Raw genomic sequence first — 21,053 nt, 5'->3', positions numbered from 1 at the left:
CAAATTAAACTAATATGGATTTTGGCGGATATAAAATCTTAATTACTTTTTGCATAGTAACTGGTGAATTAACATTATTTTGCTGAAATGATATTATCATCTATTGTTCCTTCGCTGAGAATAAGAGAGTTTTGTTATCACCAATTGTGACACGAACACTCTTTTATCTTTTTAAGCTAAGAAACTGAGATTTGTCGCCATTCATGTGTCAAGTGCATCACTTTTGATATGAGACAGATTTATAAAAACAAATACATACAACTCAACCGTTTGATACCTAGATTTTGTTGGGTCCAGTATGGTTAGCAGTTAGCAGATAAGACAGAATGAACATTTAAATCAAATCTCTTGATCCACATTTGGACCACTTTAGAACACAATTGGACCACTTTAGAAGTCTTCTTCTTTATTTTGCTAGTCTTAGCAGTATGCTGTCGGTGAGTGGTCTACCTGGAACTTGCTACCTAAGATTTCACCATTGAACAAATTCGAGCAAGACGGTCCTTTCACATTTATGACAAGTCATCCATGATGACATCACATAATCATATGGAATACCATATTTTCCTTCATATTTGCATAGATTTGTCTTGTGATGTTGATGTAGAAACCTTACCAAGACTTCCTTTATCGTCTAGAACTTTAGTTTGCAAACTTTTCCATTGCTTTCTAGAGATCCTTGATTTCTTCCTCCAACAATCTGATCTTCTCAGATTGTTTAGATATTTCAGCTAAGCTTTGTGTTTTGTTTAACTCAAAAGTCTCCAAACTTGCATTCCCCGCTTTAAGATGTGCTCTCAGCGAGCTGAGTTCTTTCGTGAGAGTATCATTCTTTCTCTGCATTTGCATATTATTTCCTTCAAGTTGTGAGATTTGTTTCTTGATATTAGCAATGATTCCAATACTTGCCTTGACACTCTTTTCATTCAAGAAATCAGAAATGATTTTGTTTAAATGAACGTTCTCTTTCTCCAGCTCATAATTCTCATTCTTTAATTCAACGAGTTCCATAATTAATAAACAACTTTTATCCGGCATAGTTAGTTCACAAACCGTTATATCAATAGTATGTGACTCAGAATTAATAGAATATTTACGTAGTAAATTTTAATTTATATATTTCAAGAACATGTTGTATTCCTGTCATTGTTATAGCATTCAAAATAGGCATTTTTGCCTTCCCATTTTAATTGTCCTATTTTGACTTTCAACGGTCAAAATGACCAATTTTTGACCAAGCATATAAAACAAATTATTATTATTTTAAAAAAGTAAAAATTACTTTTCATAATATATTGTATGTACTTTATAATGATTTTTTTCATTTTTTAAAATTATACTATATGTGTAAATTTCAGTCAAACTTCGATCAATTTGGCCATTCAAAAGTCAAACTGGACAATTAAAATGGGAAGGAGGGAGTACAAAACTTGTTCAAACAAACATTTTAACTAATAGAAACCAATCCAACAAATAAATCTACCCGCAATATCATAGTTAATGAATCCGCAATACCATAATTTCATCAAATAACATCATAACAAATATTTGTGTACAAGTAAAAAGCTAAAGTTATACAAACAGATATGATACATCCAAAGCATGTAGTAGATTCCAACTAGTCCGAGACTTGTAGTTGGGTAGCTGTATAGCAGAAGTTGTTGTGAAAGAGGTATAGAGATAGTTCCACGGCAAAGAGCAAGGAAGACCTAAACTACGGTACATCACAGGTCAAGTTATCAGAAGATGAAGCACTGAGAGTTGCTTACAAAGCAGACACACCCCTCGAAAGTGGAAAGATTGAAGACTCTCAGCCTGTCGATCCTTTCTCCGCTGCTCACAATATATCACGTCAACAAGGCACATTTCTTACTCCTCAGCTTGTTGATCTCTTCTCCCCAGCTTGAAACATCTCTTCAGCAACAACTGGTGTCTAAAGGCACATTGTCAAAAAAATAATTAATGTTAAAACCTAAGATCCGACTTTACATGCTTATTGTTTCCAACAGCAAGTTAACTAATGGCATATCTCCTTTGCTAAATATCATCATCATCAGGGAAAAAAATCATTAAGCTGATGGAGCTAATTTAGAAGTAGGTATACTTTTGCATTTGAAGAGTTTTTTTTTTTTTCTTAGCCTTGGTTTCTTAACCATAGTATAAAATACAAGTTTCCCACTTGTCGAACTGATGTTCTCCATCGTTGTCATGTTCCCTTTCTCTTCCTTGTCTTCCTTTACAGTCCTTCCCCTTCTTGCATCTCTAATCTGCCTAGCACTCTTGCATAAGATGTTTATTAAGTCTATAGCTTTCTAAATTAATAATCTGATGGAAGCAAGTGCAAGTATTGTTACTGTGGTGAGCACAAATGGTATCTTATGCGCAAATTGACAAGTTGAGGAGTAAATTTCCTTGTAGATACATTGCTTTGGTTTGTTGTATCAGATGAAGTATGGTTGTCTAGGCTTTACTAAAGCTCAATGCTTGAGGACATTATAAGCTCAATGATTAATCTGAAAGCATATGTTCCAACTCTGGCTCTGCAACTGTGGAAGCATTAATATCAGTCTGTGTTTTGTTTAACTGACTATTTTCTTGAGAGCCACTGGTATCATCTTCTACTTCTTCCTGATCAGGCAGATCTGTCTCATTGTCATTACTTTCGTCATCAACTGTGGCATTCAAATCTGCCCATGTTGAGCTTTTACCCATGCCAAATTTACGCAGATTTGACTCAGCCACTTCTTTGCCCGTAATATCTTCACATATACAGGTAGAAGGGTTCTCATGAAACTCGCCCTTGCCTGGACTCAGTTCCTTGGGTTCCCCCATAAATCCCTTTTGACGCTTACGAACTCCAGAAGCAAATTCATCCCAAGTCATGTTCTCACGGTTCATAAACAACATGGAGAGTTTTTTGTTATTCGGACGAATGGTAGGTTTATGCCCAAAATATCGCCTGCAAGCACCCAAATTAATATACACATACTACAAAGTCAGTACTAAGGATTTGTTTTAAATTATCCTGACCAAATTAAAACCAGCATACCTCCTTCCAGCTAAAATTTTAGCCATATTGCCATTGTTATTGGTAACGAATACGTTGCTTTCATCACATACTATATAATCCAGTGCAGCCATGCGAGAAGAGAACGGAGCAAATGGTTCCAACTCTTCCTTGCTGGTTATGGTGTATTTTGAATGAAACATGAACATCTTTACCGTAACCCAGTGCTCTCAACATCAGACCTACTTCTTCAGGAGTAAGTGGGCATCTCCCTAGCCTTCTGACCTTATCTGGGTCTCTAATCTGTAAAATCAAAGAAGATAATCGTAAACCTGCTAAATTACTTTGGTCTACATAAAACAAACTTGTGTGCAAAGACAGGTTTGAGATTAAAATTCATGACTTGTCACAAGCATGTTTATAACACCAAAGGTGGCAATAGCTTTCAATCAGTATTGTATCTTTTAAACTCGTTTAGATGAAACAACTCATCATCCAAGTCCTTGCAACAAAGTTTAACATGTTTAAAACCAATTTTGAACGCTCGTTTAAAACTGGGCTCAGCAAATATATTTATCAGACCCTAAAACAAAGTTTTAGATTATACAAACCAAACAAAATTATGAAACATTGAAACCTACGTGCAATGTTTTCCACCTTCTACGTATTTTGCCCAGTTCATTTCTCTCCCTCTCTCCTCCACCATAGTAGCAACCTGAGAATGCAAGCATATCAGGTTCAAACCTGATACAGGAAACATGCTATCGCATAAGGATATCTCATTACAATTACAATATTGATGATTAAAAAGACAACAAACAACAGCATAGGTTTCCAAGTGAGTCGTTATGCTTCAACAACTCCAGTAGAGAAAAGAATACAGACAAGAAGTTATATATAGCCAAGAGTGCACTAAAATATAACAAATTATAAAAACAATAAAACATATTGTTGAATAAAGAGAGAACTCATTAGAGTGACAAATATGCTTGTGGAATTGATTGAGGGTGCAGCTGTCAGAAATCGAAAGGACACACACTAAATATAGAAAGAACGTGAACAGTAAATCAGAAGTCTAACAAAATTACAAACAAATGACAAATCTCCTAGCTAGTCCAACCATGTACTAGGATGTTTTAAATCATAGAAACCCTAACCTTCTCTGTGCGAATCATTCATGATCTCACCAAACAATCACTAATTAAAATTTATTATTGGAGTTGTGTTTTTATTTAGAGAAGTCATACCAAGTTACCCTTAAACCAGTCGGTCAGTATCGTAACTACCTCATTAAGCAGTAATCATTAATCGAACAATCAAGGCATAATCACACAATAAACATAGTAATGTCATATGCATATTCTAAATAGTGCAATTGTAAGTGATGTGCAACATTAAGATAAACCAAAACGGAGAAAACAAATAGCATTAATATTATTGGTCTAGATAAAAGACAAAAAATCAATAGGAAAGATCAGCCAAACTACCTCTGGTGAAGGGCAATGTAATGTGTGTTCATAGACCTCATTCTCATGACCAATTTCTCACCCATTTGAATTATAGGATCAGTGTACTTCAAGGCGTGGTAATTTACTCTGCATCTGAGTTTCTGCAAATCTGTCTCCAACCTATTAGAGAGTCTGTAGTCAAACTTGGTGAGCAGAACAGCCTGTCCAAACATTAGTTTGTACTATCAGGAAAATAAACTTGATCCACTAAAGCCAATTCACAGCCAGAGACTTGCACAAGAGCAAATGAACAAAGTTTTGACACTCTATTCCTCAATGATAAGGATTACTATATCTAAAGAACGTTTTTGAAATTCCAAAGACCAAAGCTATCTAATTAAGAATCTAAAGTCTTTCTGTGACAGGCTTGCAACTCAAATTAATAAAGCAAGCACTCTTCCAGAGAAGCAACATCACCTATGATAACTAAACTCACTGTAATGTTATTTACAGCATACACTATGCATTTACGTGCACGATAATGGAAACAAATGACAATGATAGGGACATAAGAAAATTAGAGACAATTAGAGGTAGCAACAAGTTATTTGAAAACTGAGAGCTAGGATATATGAGAGGAACCAGATTATATAGCTTACATGTCTTTTAAGAAGTTGGGGTAGAACACGATCTACATAGCAACTCTCGGTACACTTTCTTGGAACGCGCATGTGGTATGGATCCCATGTCTCCCCTTCCTTAAGTGGTAATTCTTTTATGATTTTAACATCATTAGCTAAGTAAGATATGAACCAATCAACATCAAATATCTGAGAGAAGTTACTGCATTACAAATAGAATAAAGACTTCGTTATCTAAAGTCTCCACAGTTAGTTGCATAACCAAATCCATCTCTGTTAATGACTTTCAAGAATTGACCTAGAATCCTTCCAAAATGAACGTGTGTCCAGCATAGGAACAACAAGAGTAGCATTCAATATGCGAGCAGCAACAACAGCATCTGTAATCTGACAAAGGAATGCAACATTTTTATCATCAGAATTTTAACTCAAATTCATATATAAACATGAACAAGGAAATGCCAGGCCCAGCATATGTACATAATTACACAGGGGGGGGGGGGGGGGGAGGCACGACCATTATTAACTTGTCCCAAGAGTACATGTGGTTCGTGTTAGTCCACTACAGTGTCACCCGAATGTCCGGACAAGTTACTTTCATTCTAGTAAAGTTTAAAACATTTTATGAAGTCCCTTTACCATTCCATGAAACAGACATATGTAGGCACATTTGAGTTAGGAACCAAGTTTTAATCATTATCAAATGGGCAGATACTGATTTATGTCTGAAGATTACCTAAAATAGGCAATTAGCTAGTGACGAACATTCTGAAGTACAAAAAGAACCTCTATTAGTTGGATGATTAAGTGGAACTCAAACTAAGTGCATTTTGCGCAGCCTACCAACTTTTATAAAAGAATTTTTCATAATCTGTTAATTCTTAATGGTTTGTAAATATGAAAAGAATAACTTAGATAATGAGGCACATAAGAAGAAGAGCTCTTGGGCACTTGAGTTCCCATATCAGAGAAGGGATACTTGCACATTCCTAAAATAAATAACATTTTTAATCGCACTTGAAACTGGTGTTAACTAATTACAAAAAGCAAAGTATTGGTGTTAGCTTTAAAAAAGAGTAAATACAGTATTCACTGTGATAAAAGATGGTCTGAATTACTATTAACTATAAAATCAGATGGTCTGAAGTAGGCATCGCTTTAGCCAGCCAGATTGTCCTGAACAGTCAAACTAAAACAATTCAAGTACGAACACACCTGTTTAAAGCATTTTAACAGATTTCCCTTTACTTAGGAAGTTGGAAACCTTAGAACGGTCACATAATTTGGAAGCAACGCTGAGTGGAACTTCTTTAATGTGCAATCTGACATAAGAGCTTGCAGGTATACATTCATCCTTGTTACCGTCTTCTTTCTCCAGAGCTTTAGCAAGGACGTGTTTTTGAGTTCTTGTAAAATTATCAAATGTGAAAATCCTAGCATATTCTGGTGGTAAAGATTCCTGAAATTTAAGTCAGAAAATTACATATTGCCAAGTTGATAGACAACACAAATATTTTTATTGGCAATACTGTACCTTTGGATCCCATGAGGAGGTCCTGAAAGACTTCAGACCCCTGTACTTGGCAAATCGCTTTCGAGCAGGAACATCTAACGGGGTATCCACTTCATCCGGATACTCTAATACATTACAGACATATAAACAATCATTTCAGCTACAGACTAACAAAAGAAACAACTCAAACTAGATCATTACACTTGAACGCAGCAGGCACCTTGCCTAGGGTTAACTAAATTTTTAGATTTGTTTTTTTGCTTTGGTGTATACCACTTACATCACACTAAACTTCCAACTAAGCTATACTATCTCATCTATGCAAAAACATATACAATTGAAAGCTTCATAAATATGTCCAGTACTCCAGTCTTGAAACTATATAAGAGTACTACTTGGAGAAGGAAAACTTGCATTCCAAAAGCTTCATATCACATCATTCTTAAAGTTTAATATATCACTGATTGGCTTCTTAAGGTCAATATAGCATCACTTTGGGGGGAGGAGGGGCCGAGGCAGTATTAAATATCTTCCTTCTAGCTTTTTACAAGATCGCATACAGAAAACGCCACGATCATGCCGAGATAGTAATTAAAAAAGTTTCATGTAGATAAATACAATCATCTGAATAACAAACTTACGGAATGTGCATACTCAACTCAAAGATGTGATGCATGTTATCTTTTCAACTATTCCTTAGATCTAAAGTTGCTCAACAGTCAACTCCGACAGAGTTCTGATTCAATGAACTTAATAATGATTCCACATACACCAGACTCTAAAATCAGGGAAGAAAAAGTACCTTCGTCTTCAGCATGAGCTTCCTTAATTCTACGAATCTCTTCCTCTATTTGCTCCTTTGTCATTTCACCTTCCTGAATAAAGTGCAACAACATAGCTTCTATAATTTGGGAAATGAAAGGGATACACAGTGAAGAAACTGTCAATTTAAATCCAACGATAGAAAAGAAACACACATCCAAGCATATTGATACAGGAAATGGAGAAAACTCCTCTGTTCACTTTATTCACACTGATGGGCAATGCATAAATAGTAAGGATTGTATTTTATATAATTGTCCGGAATGCTGAAAACAAATGTGTGCAAGTATGCATTCCAGACATGCGATGTTAGAATATATCTAAAATTTTATTCAGAAACAACTACTCCCTCCATACCAATAGATTATATACGTTTACTATTTGCACGCATTTTGAGGCTCTTATAAAATATAACATCAAACTTTTATTCAGAAAAAAAAAATTAAAAAAATATTATGGAACTATACTTTAAAGGAGTCTTAAAAAGCGTGTCAAAAAGTAATGTATACAATTCAATGGGACAGAGGGAGTATGAAGTTAATGCTGAAAACAAATATGTGCAAGTATGAATGCAAGCTAGTGAAGGTTAGAACATATCTAAAATTTTAATAAAAAAACAAAAAAATGAAGTTAAACTTGGGTTGAAGCCAGGTAACTGTGGTGGACCCACATACCTACAGAAGTGGTTATCGGTAAGTTTGACATCTAAAATTCACAAAACATCTTATTAACAAAAAGGAAAACTTGGAAATGCATGCAACATCTTCAAATAAAAATATTGCCCAGTGTGATTCCCCGCCATGAAATTTGTTGGAGATGTTGTGGGAGGTGTTATACTAAGCAATGTCATAGAGGTTTATGGGAACCCCCGATTCCGCCCCGCCCCAACCCCCCTCTAGCTTGCCTGGATTATTGAAGACTCACCATCATTACAGAATCAACTTCTGATTCTTGATCAGATTCTCTGTCATTGAGTGAAACAAAAGTCTTGTTGTCATCATCATCAAAAGTTTCAAGCATATCTTGGCCATGAATACTCGTATTTTCTTCATCTAGTACCATATCATCATCTGCGTCAACATCGCTGTTTGAATTATCGACATCTGAATTGTCTACATCTGAGTCATCGATGATCCATGCAGCCTGCAAATTCAAAATTTGTAGTATGGTACAACAAAATCTGATCAGTAGCTATCATCAAGATTATTATCAACAATTCAACAAAAACAACGAACATAAATTTAATTGTACCCGTAGAAACAATAATTCACCTGATATTCAGAAGTTCCTCGAGGAAGAGTTCTTTTCTTCAACTTCCTCTCCATGTGAATTTTATCAGCTTCAGCCATTTCTGCCTCTGTTGGCCATGTCTAAAAAGAAAGTACAATAGCATATCAGAGAATTGCTAGGGAGCATAGGACATATTTGACCAAACAAGAACTTAAGATCTACTATTAACTACTTATTTGAAGACAAAACTTCTGTCGAAGAATAAATTTTGTCAAAAAAATCAAGTGGTAACAAATAATCATAAACTAATAAACCTACATATTAATAACCTGAAAACTACAAGAGTAAACAAAAGCATCTCACAAACCAAGATGACTAGTTTAAGAATATGTTCTATTTCCACTTCAAACTTAAGATGAAGTGCCACTTGATAAGATCCACACCTGTTCTCCTGCCAGTGAGTCAGGGAGATTTTCAACCAGTAAAGGCTCTTGTTTCATAGGATCAGGGACCAAAGAGCTAATAACCTGCAAGAGTTATGAACAAAGAATTACAAGTAAAACAAAACACTGGACTCGAAAGTCACAAAGGTCAGGTATCCTGCAGTTAGAGAAAAGTAATGATATTTGATAAGCAGCCCATGCAAAAATCATTAAATGTCTGCCAGCATTGAGAGTTAGCCTCAAGCTGGTTACAAACTTACAATCAACTCCCGCCTAAATTTTTAGAATCCACCAATTTTGTGGCGAACAAGTCTTTTTAGATAGTGGATAATTAAATATCAGTAAGGAGGCCAAGCAGGATGTTCGCAAAATGTACATCTGTGTGTAGAGTATAAAATAACCCAGTTCTACAAGTTACAGAGACTAAATACTGTCCTTTGCATAGTTCCCTACTTCCCTGGTGATCAACTTATGACTGAAAATTATATTGGAGACCCTGGAAGCAACAAGAAACATGCCTGAACACTATGCAATTCATCAGAATCCATAATATCTGCCTCTTTTCTCAAATTTAAAGGACATGGATCCTGAAGAAAGTCAACTTTGCACAACTGATAATCCCCGGCACCTGATATATGAACCTGCCAAGGAGCATACTCAAGTTCAGTATAAGCTAAACATCCACCACACTATCACAAAGACTGCATAAATTACCAGCTGATTAACAGAGAGACTACGCGCACGCAGATAACCAGTCAGGAGAAGAGTGCATTTCTCGGCATCAGAATCCGTAGCTATGCAATCAACCTATAGATGGTAAAGTAAAAGTATATATGAATTAAGTTGCAAGATATCCAAGTATGAGATTAGCAAGAAAGCACTATTGAGACGATGAGATATTTTCATAGGATTATATAAGCTAATCTCTTCGTTTCAATTGGTTCTTAACATTGTTGTTGGGCACGGAGTTTTAAGAAAATAAAGAAGAGATAAAATAGTAGGTGTAAGATGGTGGACCTATTAAATTGGTGAAGGAAAATATGCTATTTTAGCAAAAGTTTAGAAATGAATGGAACATCCAAAATAAAGTGTTAAGAAATGAATGAGACGAAGGGAGTACATAGCACACTCAAAACAGTATATAAAAGAAACATAATAAGCAACTCGCCAAGGTAAAACCTCCATGAACTCGCCAAGGTTATCTAGAATATCATTTTTCTACATCCCAGATTTGGGACGGTTTTAAAAATTAGAGAATATATGACATGATAACTTATTTATTAAGTACCCTATGTAGATATGAAGTCCTGGCAATTTACAAATAATTATCCATAAATATGGATGTATGTGAATATCAGGACCAACAAAAATTCAAATTTCTAATCCAAAGAGAGGTATATTTGCAAATAACAGGTAATCTAAGAGCATATTAAGAGTTGACATAACTATGAAATGGAAGAACTTCCAAGTGTTTGAATTATTTTTTTTAAAACTTCTGTGACTGTATTGTTAATTTCCCGCTAATCATTGAGTCTTATCTTTATATTTCTCTTGATGTTCAAATTACCACATACACATCAAGTAATCCATGAAAGCTACATAGACTTTACGAGCCCTATCTAGCATATACAGTTGCAAAATAGTGTGAGGTGGAACAAGACTGACAACAAAAAAGTCTACGCAACTTGTGAGAGGAGAATATATGGCTTTTGTCACCAGAAAAACATATTTAGAATTTAAATGCAATAGAAAAGTAGTAAGAGTGTCCATATCAAGTTTTTAACATCTAGTACTGATGAGGGGGGGAAACGGATCCAGTAGACTACATAGTAAAAACTTCTGGAAAATAAAACAGTACCTTTTGTGCCATAAGATACGGCCGATGGTTGCGCCAGTGAGGAGGTGATAGTCTTTGTTCCTTAAATAGCCACATGAACTACAAATGACACAAGTAAAGAGTGTGAACAAGATAATAAGTGTGAGCCTAAATGTAACACCTGAAATAAGTTCAAACCATAGCGTACATAATAGATACCATATTTCTGGTAACAGACTCTGGGTGCATGGATACAACTTGCTATATTCATTTTACTTTTTATCACATTTGAGTGCATTAATAAGTTAATATTTGCAATCTGGAACATAGTCAGGAAGCATTTCTTACTCCCATTTAGATTAACACCAGGAAGCCACTTTGCAAGATCTTCAAAATATTATAATATTATAATTGATTGGCTTTAGATGTGTGCTTCAGTATGCAAAGACCGATCACTTCATCCCAAATAGGCCTACTAACAATTACCTTGTGCAAATCATCCTTTGTATCTGCCGGATAAAACTTGCAATCCTCGGGAAACTCGGAAGCAAGGGTAGAAGCACATATTTTCTTTAGTTCATTTCTTTTTTTGAGCTCAGTAGGCAGACCCTAGAAGCAAACAAGCCATAGAGTCAACTCGTGAAATATTATAATTATCGCTAGACTAAGCATTGATATCCATTTATTGGCATCTAAAGGGAACTTACCCGAATCAAAACAACAGTGCTTGGGAGACCCAGGGCTCTAAACACAGAGAGGCATTGGGCTCCGAATGAATCAATGTAATAACTAGAACTTTCTACTTCAGGGGAAGAGTGTGCAGAAGCCACAAAGGCAATCAGATCAGCTACCTACCATGTGCCGACATCACAATAGATACATTTATTAAAAGGTAAATCAAAAGATAAAAATGCAAACACTCAAGCCTGAACTAAATGAACATGCAGCTGAGCTTGGGACTGAAGGTGAAATCAGTAGAACTCACCTTGGCCATTTCCATGCATGCTAACAAATCACCATGAGGTGCTCTCAATACCTGGCAAAGTTCAAATTAGTCAGTTTTAAATTGCTCTTATTTATATTAAGATGTGCAATTGAGATGCCAGTTCATAATTGACTGAAGGACCCCACTTAATAATAAACTGAAGGCTCCCACACATCGAAGAAAAAAATCAAATATCACTGAATGGAAGATAATAAAAGCCTGGATTAATCTGGTATTCTGGATACTTAGGAGAGTATCAAACACATAATTGACTAAATTGTAATTTGTATCATTAAAATATATGCTCGCAAAAGGGAAGGCAACTAGTCCCATACCCTAGACTTCAAATACTTCACATTTTAATAAAGCTGTTGGTACATCAGCTACTGTGTCTAACAAACTTCAAAGAGAAATAAACCAAACACTTTTCAAACAAAATCAATGCTTCTTGGAATACAAAGAAAAATTGTGCCATTTGAAACAATTACATAAAGGTAGAGCCTACCGTTGTTCTCAACTTGTACTCAGAAGAGGAAACTGTCAAGTCTGTTCCGGTTTTACCATTCGATAGCAAATGCACAAAATCCTCGGCAAGTGAGTCAAGATTTGCTGAAGCTGAAAGACCGAACAGAACCTGTGACAAAGCGAAGCTTCATTCTGTTACACCCATGGGGTTAGAAAAAAGTGTCAAGTTATAAACTTTCCCATGCTAAAGCCAAAGTAAATATAAAATTCTCGGGAGTTCTGCAAAGGAAATAGTAGTCTGTCTTCTTACTCAATCAGTTTTAGTTATATGGACATCCCACAAATATTGGAGATGTTCCATAAATACATATTATAGATATTGAGTAATACTAATCAGTGATATATAATAATTTATTGATTTTGTAGGAATATTTCTGTAATTTACATGCCTCTTGATTTGGTATGCAATAGTGGTAGCGACAAAATTTGCAGATATATTTACAAGTTATATATAAATGTACATGAGCATGTATATACATCTACAGGTCAACATTTATCAATATAAGTCTGTATGAATGTATACTATATATGTCCTCACAAGTAAACGTATGCATATTGGACAAAATGTAGTACTAAGATTGATCACTCCCCAGGAAGTTCCTGGATGTCACTGCTTTTAATACACATTCTAACACAATTCGATACAATTTTTACATTCAAACACAATTCGATACAATTAATGCCAAACTTGAACTTCCGTATGCACATTTACAAAACATAAAAAAAGCGCACAAAATCATGGAGCAAACAATACTCACAACAACACGAGGAGGACTAGTGGAACCACTACCGCTTCTCCTTCAACACAGCAGCGCGTTTCTGCTCCCTCACCTACACAAACATCGAAATCCTAATTTCAATCACACAATTAACAAGAAAACATAAACAAAACAAATATCGAAAAACGAAACAGTAGTAACAAAAATTAACTACCATTTTGTTACGCTGAAGTCTAGCAGCCCTGGCTCCTTTGCTGACATTCCGGTCGGGCTTGGAAATCTTCTTATCTGTAGGAATATAAAAATTAAAGTGAGGAGAAGTTTAATAAAGTAAAAACAGAATGGGGATAAAGAGATGGAAACCTTTGAGAGAAGTTCTGTGAACATTGCGAGTGGCTTTGGAAGCGAAACGAGTCTTGTGTGGCTTGTTAAGTTGAGCTCGAGAACCCCCGGCCATTGCTAAGTCGCCAGTGGATGAATGATGAAACCCTAATTCAACTGCTTGTCGAAATTGCGCGGCGCGTTTATGTAACGAGTTAACTAAAATAAAATAATATATTATATATTGTTGTAATATACTAGCTTCTATATTAAGAGAGTTGCTGCTATAATAACAAAGAGCAGAAAGAGAGCAGATAGAGAGAATGTTGAGCTGATTGATTTGTATTGCTCGGTGCAGGTTTTTACATTCATCTTGGCAATCTATTTATAGCCAATTGAAAAGAACATGTAATAAATGCTAAGTAAAAATTCTACACATCTAGGACATAGCCCAACTATTTAAAAGATTGACCACATGACAATCACTGTTTTACAACACTCCCCTTTGATTGTCATGATAATGTGGATCATAGATTGCCTCATTAAAACCTTGTCAAAGAAAAACCCAGTGGGATAAAAACTTTAACGAAGGAAAAAGAGTACAATCTCCCCTTGGATGAAAACATCAATCACTGAAGTTTTGCTGCAGCATATCCTTGAGTCGACGCATTCCAATGTTACGTCGTAGCTTTACAAATGTTGAATTCGGTAACGATTTTGTGAATAAGTCTGCAAGGTTGTCACATGATTGAATTTGTTGTACATCAATTTCACCATTCTTTTGAAGCTCATGAGTATAAAAGAATTTCGGTGAAATGTGCTTCGTCCTGTCTCCTTTGATATATCCCTCCTTGAGTTGATCAATGCATGCAGTGTTATCCTCAAACATAACAGTAGGACTTCTCGTGATGTCCGGTAATCCACACGATTCTTGAATATTCTTGATAATAGATCGCAACCAAACACATTCTCTACTGGCTTCGTGAATTGCAATTAATTCTGAGTGATTTGTTGATGTCGCCACTGTAGTTTGCTTTGTGGATTTCCAGGAAATGGCTGTACCACAATATGTGAATACATATCCAGTTTGTGATTTGCCAAAATGAGGATCTGACAGATATCCAGCGTCTGCATATCCAATCAACTGAGATGTCGAATTTTCTGGAAAGAATAACCCGAAATCAATTGTTCCACGAAGATAACGAAATATATGCTTAATCCCATTCCAATGTCTGGCCATCGGAGCAGAGCTAAATCTAGCCAATAAATTCACAGCAAAGGCAATATCCGGCCTTGTATTATTCGCAAGATACATAAGTGCACCAATTGCTCCAAGATATGGGATTTCAGGACCAAGAACCTCTTCATCATCTTCTCGTGGTCGAAATGGATCTTTATCTGGTTCTAAAGATCTTACCACCATTGGAGTAGTCAACGGATGAGATTTATCCATGTAAAATCTGTTCAAGACCTTTTCTGTATATGTAGATTGATGGAGGAAAATTCCTGATGACAAGTGCTCGACTTGTATACCAAGACAATACTTTGTCTTCCCAAGATCTTTCATTTCAAACTCTGTCTTTAGATATATGACAGCTTCATCAACCTCTGTAGCTGTTCCTACAAGATTTAAATCATCCACATATACAGCAATAATCACAAAGCCAGATTGTGATTTTTTGATAAAAACACATGGACAAATTTGATTACTAATATACCCATTCTTTTGTAAATAACGACTAAGTCTGTTATACCACATACGACCAGATTGTTTCAAACCATACAATGATCGTTGAAGTTTAATGGAGTATATATGACGAGGTTTCTTGAACTCATCCATTTTTAATCCTTCTGGGATTTTCATAAAAATCTCACTATCAAGTGACCCATATAGGTATGCAGTAACAACGTCCATCAGACGTGTTTCCAATTTTTCTTTCGATGCCATACCTAATATAAAACGAAAAGTAATTCCATCCATTACTGGCGAGTATGTCTCATGATAATCAATGCCAGGCCTTTGAGAAAACCCTTGTGCTACAAGTCGGGCTTTATATCTCACAATTTCATTCCTTTCATTTCGTTTTCTTATGAATACCCATTTATTCCCAACAGGGTTCACACCAATTGGTGTTTGGACAACAGGTCCAAATACTTCTCTTTTGCGCAATGAATTTAATTCTGTTTGAATTGCGTCTTTCCATTTTAGCCAGTCTTTTCTTCGACGGCATTCATCCACACTTTGTGGTTCAGGATCAGAATTTATGTCGACATCCAATGCCGCTGAATACACAAATACATCATCGATTATGGCTTTACTTCGATCCCATAATTTCATATCATGCACATAATTTATTGAAATTTCATGATTGTTTAATCCCGAATCTTCAGGGACGGGAATCTCTTCAGGAGATAATACCACTTCAGGGGTATTTGCTTCTTCTGGAGCATGTGCCACTTCAGGGGCAATTTTCTTTGTTTTTCTTTTTCTTGGTGCAACATCTTTTGCACCGACCGGTCTACCACGCTTCAGGCGTGGCTTTGAATCTGTAACCAATTCATTTGTATTTGATTTTTGAATTGGTATATCTATCCTAGCTGGAGTATTTACTGCAGGTATATGAGATTTTATTACATTTCTAGAATCGTTAAATGCGTCAGGCATTTGGTTTGCGATATTTTGCATATGGATAATCCTTTTAACTTCAAGTTCGCATTGACCGGTACGTGGATCTAGAAAATGTAATCCTGATGCATTCCATGTTATGTCAGGATTAACCTTATTCACATGTTTATCTCCCCCTAAGGGAGGAAACAAAGACTCGTCAAAATGACAATCTGCATATCGTGCAGTAAATAAGTCTCCAGTTAGTGGTTCAAGATATCTGATTATTGATGTTGAATCAAAACCAACGTAGATACCTATTCTTCTTTGAGCTCCCATCTTCGATCTTTGTGGTGGAGCAATAGGTACATATACAGCACTTCCGAAGATTTTGAAGTGAGAAATATTAGGAATTTGACCAAGTACCAGCTGTAGTGGAGAATGTTGGTTATAGGCAGTTGGTCTAATCCTAATAAGATTAGCAGCATGAAGTATTGCATGACCCCATATAGAGGTAGGTAATTTGGCTTTCAATAACAACGGTCTTGCAATAAGTTGAAGCCTTTTGATAAAGGACTCGGCTAACCCATTTTGTGTATGTACATGAGGAACTGGGTGTTCAACTGAAATTCCTACAGACATGCAATAGTCGACAAAGGTTGCAGATGTGAATTCGCCGGCATTGTCTAAACGAATTGACTTAATACAATGATCAGGGAATTGAGCTCGCAATTTGATTATCTGGGCAAGTAATTTTGCAAAAGCATCATTACGAGTTGAGAGAAGACAAACATGAGACCATCTAGTTGAGGCATCGATTAGTACCATGAAGTATCTAAATGGACCAGATGATGGGTGGATAGGTCCACATATGTCGCCTTGAATCCTTTCTAGAAAGCTTGGACTTTCAAGCTTAACTTTAGTAGGAGATGGCCGAGTAATCAGTTTTCCTAAAGAACATGCTGAACATGGAAGGTCATTTTTGGAAAGAACTTTAAGATCTCTAAGAGGATGTCCAGTAGAATTTTCTATAATACGACGCATCATAGAGACTCCAGGATGACCTAATCTTTCATGCCAAAGGGTAAATGATTTTGGATCTATGAGTTTGGAAGCAATGACATTGTGTGACTCAATGGTTCTGATTTTCATCATATATAATCCTGAGGAAAGTGAGTGAAACTTTTCTAAGATTCTTTTGTTGCTAGAATTAGCAGAAGTAATAAGGAGATATTCTTTACCAGCCTCAGAAGTGGTTTCAATGTGATATCCGTTAAGTCTGATATCTTTAAAACTAAGAAGATTTCTAGTGGACTTACTAGAAAATAATGCATTTGGAATATGCAGGTGTGTACCATTAGGTAAGACGAAACTAGCTTTTCCAAAACCTTCGATTATATTAGATACTCCAGAAATCGTTCCCACATGAGCTTCGGTTTTGGTTATATGGGTAAAGTATTTTCGATTCTGTAGAATCGTATGAGTTGTACCACAATCAGCAATGCATATATCTTCAGAATCCATTCTGTATATAATTAAGAAACATAATTTATAAGAACATAACACATTACATAGTTCAAATAAAGCACACATTACACACTAGTAATTATAGTAATTCGGACCATTAATGCTCATTCCTCTGATTGCTAATGAAACTAATCCTCAGTCTCCCACATGGGAGTTTCATTATTAGGGCCATTAACGCTTATTCCTCCGGTTGCTATTATGAGGGAATCATCTAAGTTGTTGGCGAAATTGGTTTCCACCATTTTCCCTTTCGATCTTTTAGATGACTGATATAAATCAACAAGATGTTGTGGGATATAACAATTACGTGACCAATGCCCTTCCATTCCACACTTGTGACATAAATTGTCAGTTTTCCCTCCTTGTGGTGCCTTTCTTTTGCTCTGTGTTTCAGGTTGCCACTTCTGGTGACCAGAGCTATTATAAGGACGAAAATGCCCACGACCACGGCCTCGTCCGCGGTAGCGACCATGGCCTCGTCCACCTCTATGCCCTTTTCCACGTACATTCTGCTGGAATGTCGTGTTATTTACTTCTGGTAAAGGGGCAGATCCCGTTGGACGGGATTGATGATTCTTAATCACCAATTCATGATTCTGCTCGGCAACAAGGAGGGTTGAAAGGAGATCCCCAAACTTGGTAAACTTGCGCTCCCTGTACATCTCGGCTAAGTTGATATTATTGGGATGAAAAGTAGATAATGTTTTGTCGATCTTTCTTTTCTCAGTAACAACCTCACCACACATAATGAGCCTAGAGCTTATTTTGAATAGTGCTGAGCTATATGCCCGAACACTCTTAAAATCTTGAAGCCTTAGATTAGCCCAGTCATTTTCAGCTGCAGGTAGATAAACTAGTTTCTGATGATTGAACCTGTCCTTTAGATTTTCCCATAAAACAAAGGGATCCTCGACTTCTAGGTACTCAGATTTTAAATCTTCATGCATGTGGTGTCGGAGAAAAATAATAGAGGTAAAATTTTCTTCAACAGTGGATGTGTTTTCTGCCTTTATTGTGTTGCTTAATTTCTTTGAACCCAAGTGCAACTTTACATCTTGTACCCACGATAAATAATTCTCCCCAGAAATGTCCAACGCAACGAACGACAAGTTTGTAAGATTTGTCATTATAATCTGAATTTAACACCAAAATTTATTAACTTAAACTATCAATGTAAATATTACATAAAATCCTACTGAATCGGATGCGTTAACAAGTAAGCAATAATAAATGTGTACATCATTATTATCATCGATATTATGAACAGATCTATATATAAAATGACAAATGGATTTTCACCCGCCATACGGACGTCTGCATATACAGGTTATCTCCAACCAATAATATATTTAAGTGGAAAATCCTGCATAAGTTAGTTAGGCACAAAAGAATTATTATCCGATAGGCAGGCAATTTATAAATTAAGGTTCCCACTATATTTCGGTATTACCCAAAATTATATGGTACCGTAAATAGGCGGTGCTCCGGCCATATGTAGTTAAAATATTAGTAGAGGGTGTAACCACGTCTACTCCGGTTATATATATTTAAATTATTTGTAGAGGGTATAACCACGTCTACTATATATATACATTTGAATAAAATTATACCTTCTCAGTTCCGGCAGAGCTTCGTGCTGATAACGTGTTGTAATATACTAGCTTCTATATTAAGAGAGTTGCTGCTATAATAACAAAGAGCAGAAAGAGAGCAGATAGAGAGAATGTTGAGCTGATTGATTTGTATTGCTCGGTGCAGGTTTTTACATTCATCTTGGCAATCTATTTATAGCCAATTGAAAAGAACATGTAATAAATGCTAAGTAAAAATTCTACACATCTAGGACATAGCCCAACTATTTAAAAGATTGACCACATGACAATCACTGTTTTACAACATATATATATATATATATATATATATATATATATACATCTTAAACTAAAATAATTATGGGCTTTTTTTATTAATAATCACGTTTTCAATCTTATTTCCAAAAATACTACCTTATCCAATCTTATTTTCAAAAATACTACATTCTCTAAAATATTTTCAAAAATACTGTGGTTGCATATGCAACCATATATGCAACTACATATATGCAACCATATATATCGATTCCAACGATGAGGTCGAAAATGACATTTGAAATCTGGAACTTGAAATCAGGAATTCAGTTGCATATATGGTTGCACATGGGTTGTATTCAGTTGATTCTATTGTAATCTAATGACCCCGCCAGGGGCACCCATACATCAGTTGCAACTTACAGTTTTCCGTTGCATATGAGGTTGCACGCAACCTCATATGCAACCTCATATGCAACTAAATGCAACTGAAAACTGTAAGTTCCAATTGAAGTATGGGTGCCCCTGGCGGGGCCATTAGATTGCAATAGAATCAACTGAATGCAACCTCATATGCAACTAAATGCAACCTCATATGCAACTAAATGCAACTGAAAACTGTAAGTTCCAACTGAAGTATGGGTGCCCCTGGCGGGGCCATTAGATTGCAATAGAATCAACTGAATGCAACCTCATATGCAACTAAATGCAACTGAAAACTGTAAGTTGCAACGGATGTATGGTGTGCCCCTGGCGGGGCCATTAGATTGCAATAGAATCAACTGAATGCAACCATATGCAACTGAATACAACCATATGCAACCATATATGCAACTACAAATCCTGATTTCAATATATATATATATATATATATATATATATATATATATATATATATATATATATATATATATATATATATCGACTCCAAAGATGAGGTCGAAAATGACATTTGAAAACTGGAAGTATTTTTGAAAATATTTTAGAGATTTGAAAATAAGATTGGATAAGGTAGTATTTTTGAAAATAAGATTGAAAAAACAATATACAAGATAATTCCCCAATAATTAAATGTTGTCGTGAATAAAAATTACACGGAACAAGTAAAATATTCACAAATCTAACTACCTGTTGACGAGTTGTTACTATTATTAAATAATGTTTTTATTAATAAAAATATTTTTATTAATATTTTTTATTTTTATAGGGAATCCTTAGTATGCGTTCACCTACAAACTCAAAAATACAAAAAAAAAGTCCCTTGAAAAGATTAAATCAAAGCATAATAATGTTAGCAACTTGGTAAAATATACTCGCTAAAATCGTTGAATTATCAATTTAATATGTTGTCTATTCAAACCACATCAAAGTTCTTGAGGAGGCACTCTCGTTGAGAAAATATACTCTCAAGTATCATAAATCACTTCTCACGATTCAAACTTTTAAAGACTGGTTCATGGAACTTTTTTTTTTTCGTTAATTTTTTTTTTTATATCAATAATGAAATAGTGGAACTTTTTTTTTTTCGTTAATTTTTTTTTTATATCAATAATGAAATAGCTCAAATCGGGAGATACCTCGTTAAAAGCAAACATAAAACACAA

At 35.5% G+C, this 21,053-nt stretch overlaps 1 non-coding gene and 1 pseudogene across 1 annotated transcript; both read right to left on the bottom strand.

Moving 5' to 3' along the window:
* Window positions 1-1,487: 1,487 nt before the first annotated feature.
* LOC108223642 (O-fucosyltransferase 16) lies at window positions 1,488-5,697 on the bottom strand. The gene is made up of 7 exons (XR_010292165.1): window positions 5,692-5,697; window positions 5,395-5,483; window positions 5,115-5,298; window positions 4,495-4,676; window positions 3,649-3,751; window positions 3,050-3,310; window positions 1,488-2,959 (listed from the first exon to the last, which is right to left on the bottom strand). It is a non-coding gene; the product is annotated as an O-fucosyltransferase 16 (transcript).
* LOC108223641 (uncharacterized) lies at window positions 5,395-13,720 on the bottom strand (annotated as a pseudogene).
* Between the last annotated feature and the right edge of the window lie 7,333 nt (window positions 13,721-21,053).

The sequence above is a fragment of the Daucus carota genome, chromosome 5 (assembly GCF_001625215.2).
Source record: "Daucus carota subsp. sativus chromosome 5, DH1 v3.0, whole genome shotgun sequence".
Taxonomy (NCBI): Eukaryota; Viridiplantae; Streptophyta; class Magnoliopsida; order Apiales; family Apiaceae; genus Daucus; species Daucus carota.
Note: the sequence above shows the minus strand (reverse complement) of the source record. Positions and strands in the feature narration are given on the sequence as shown.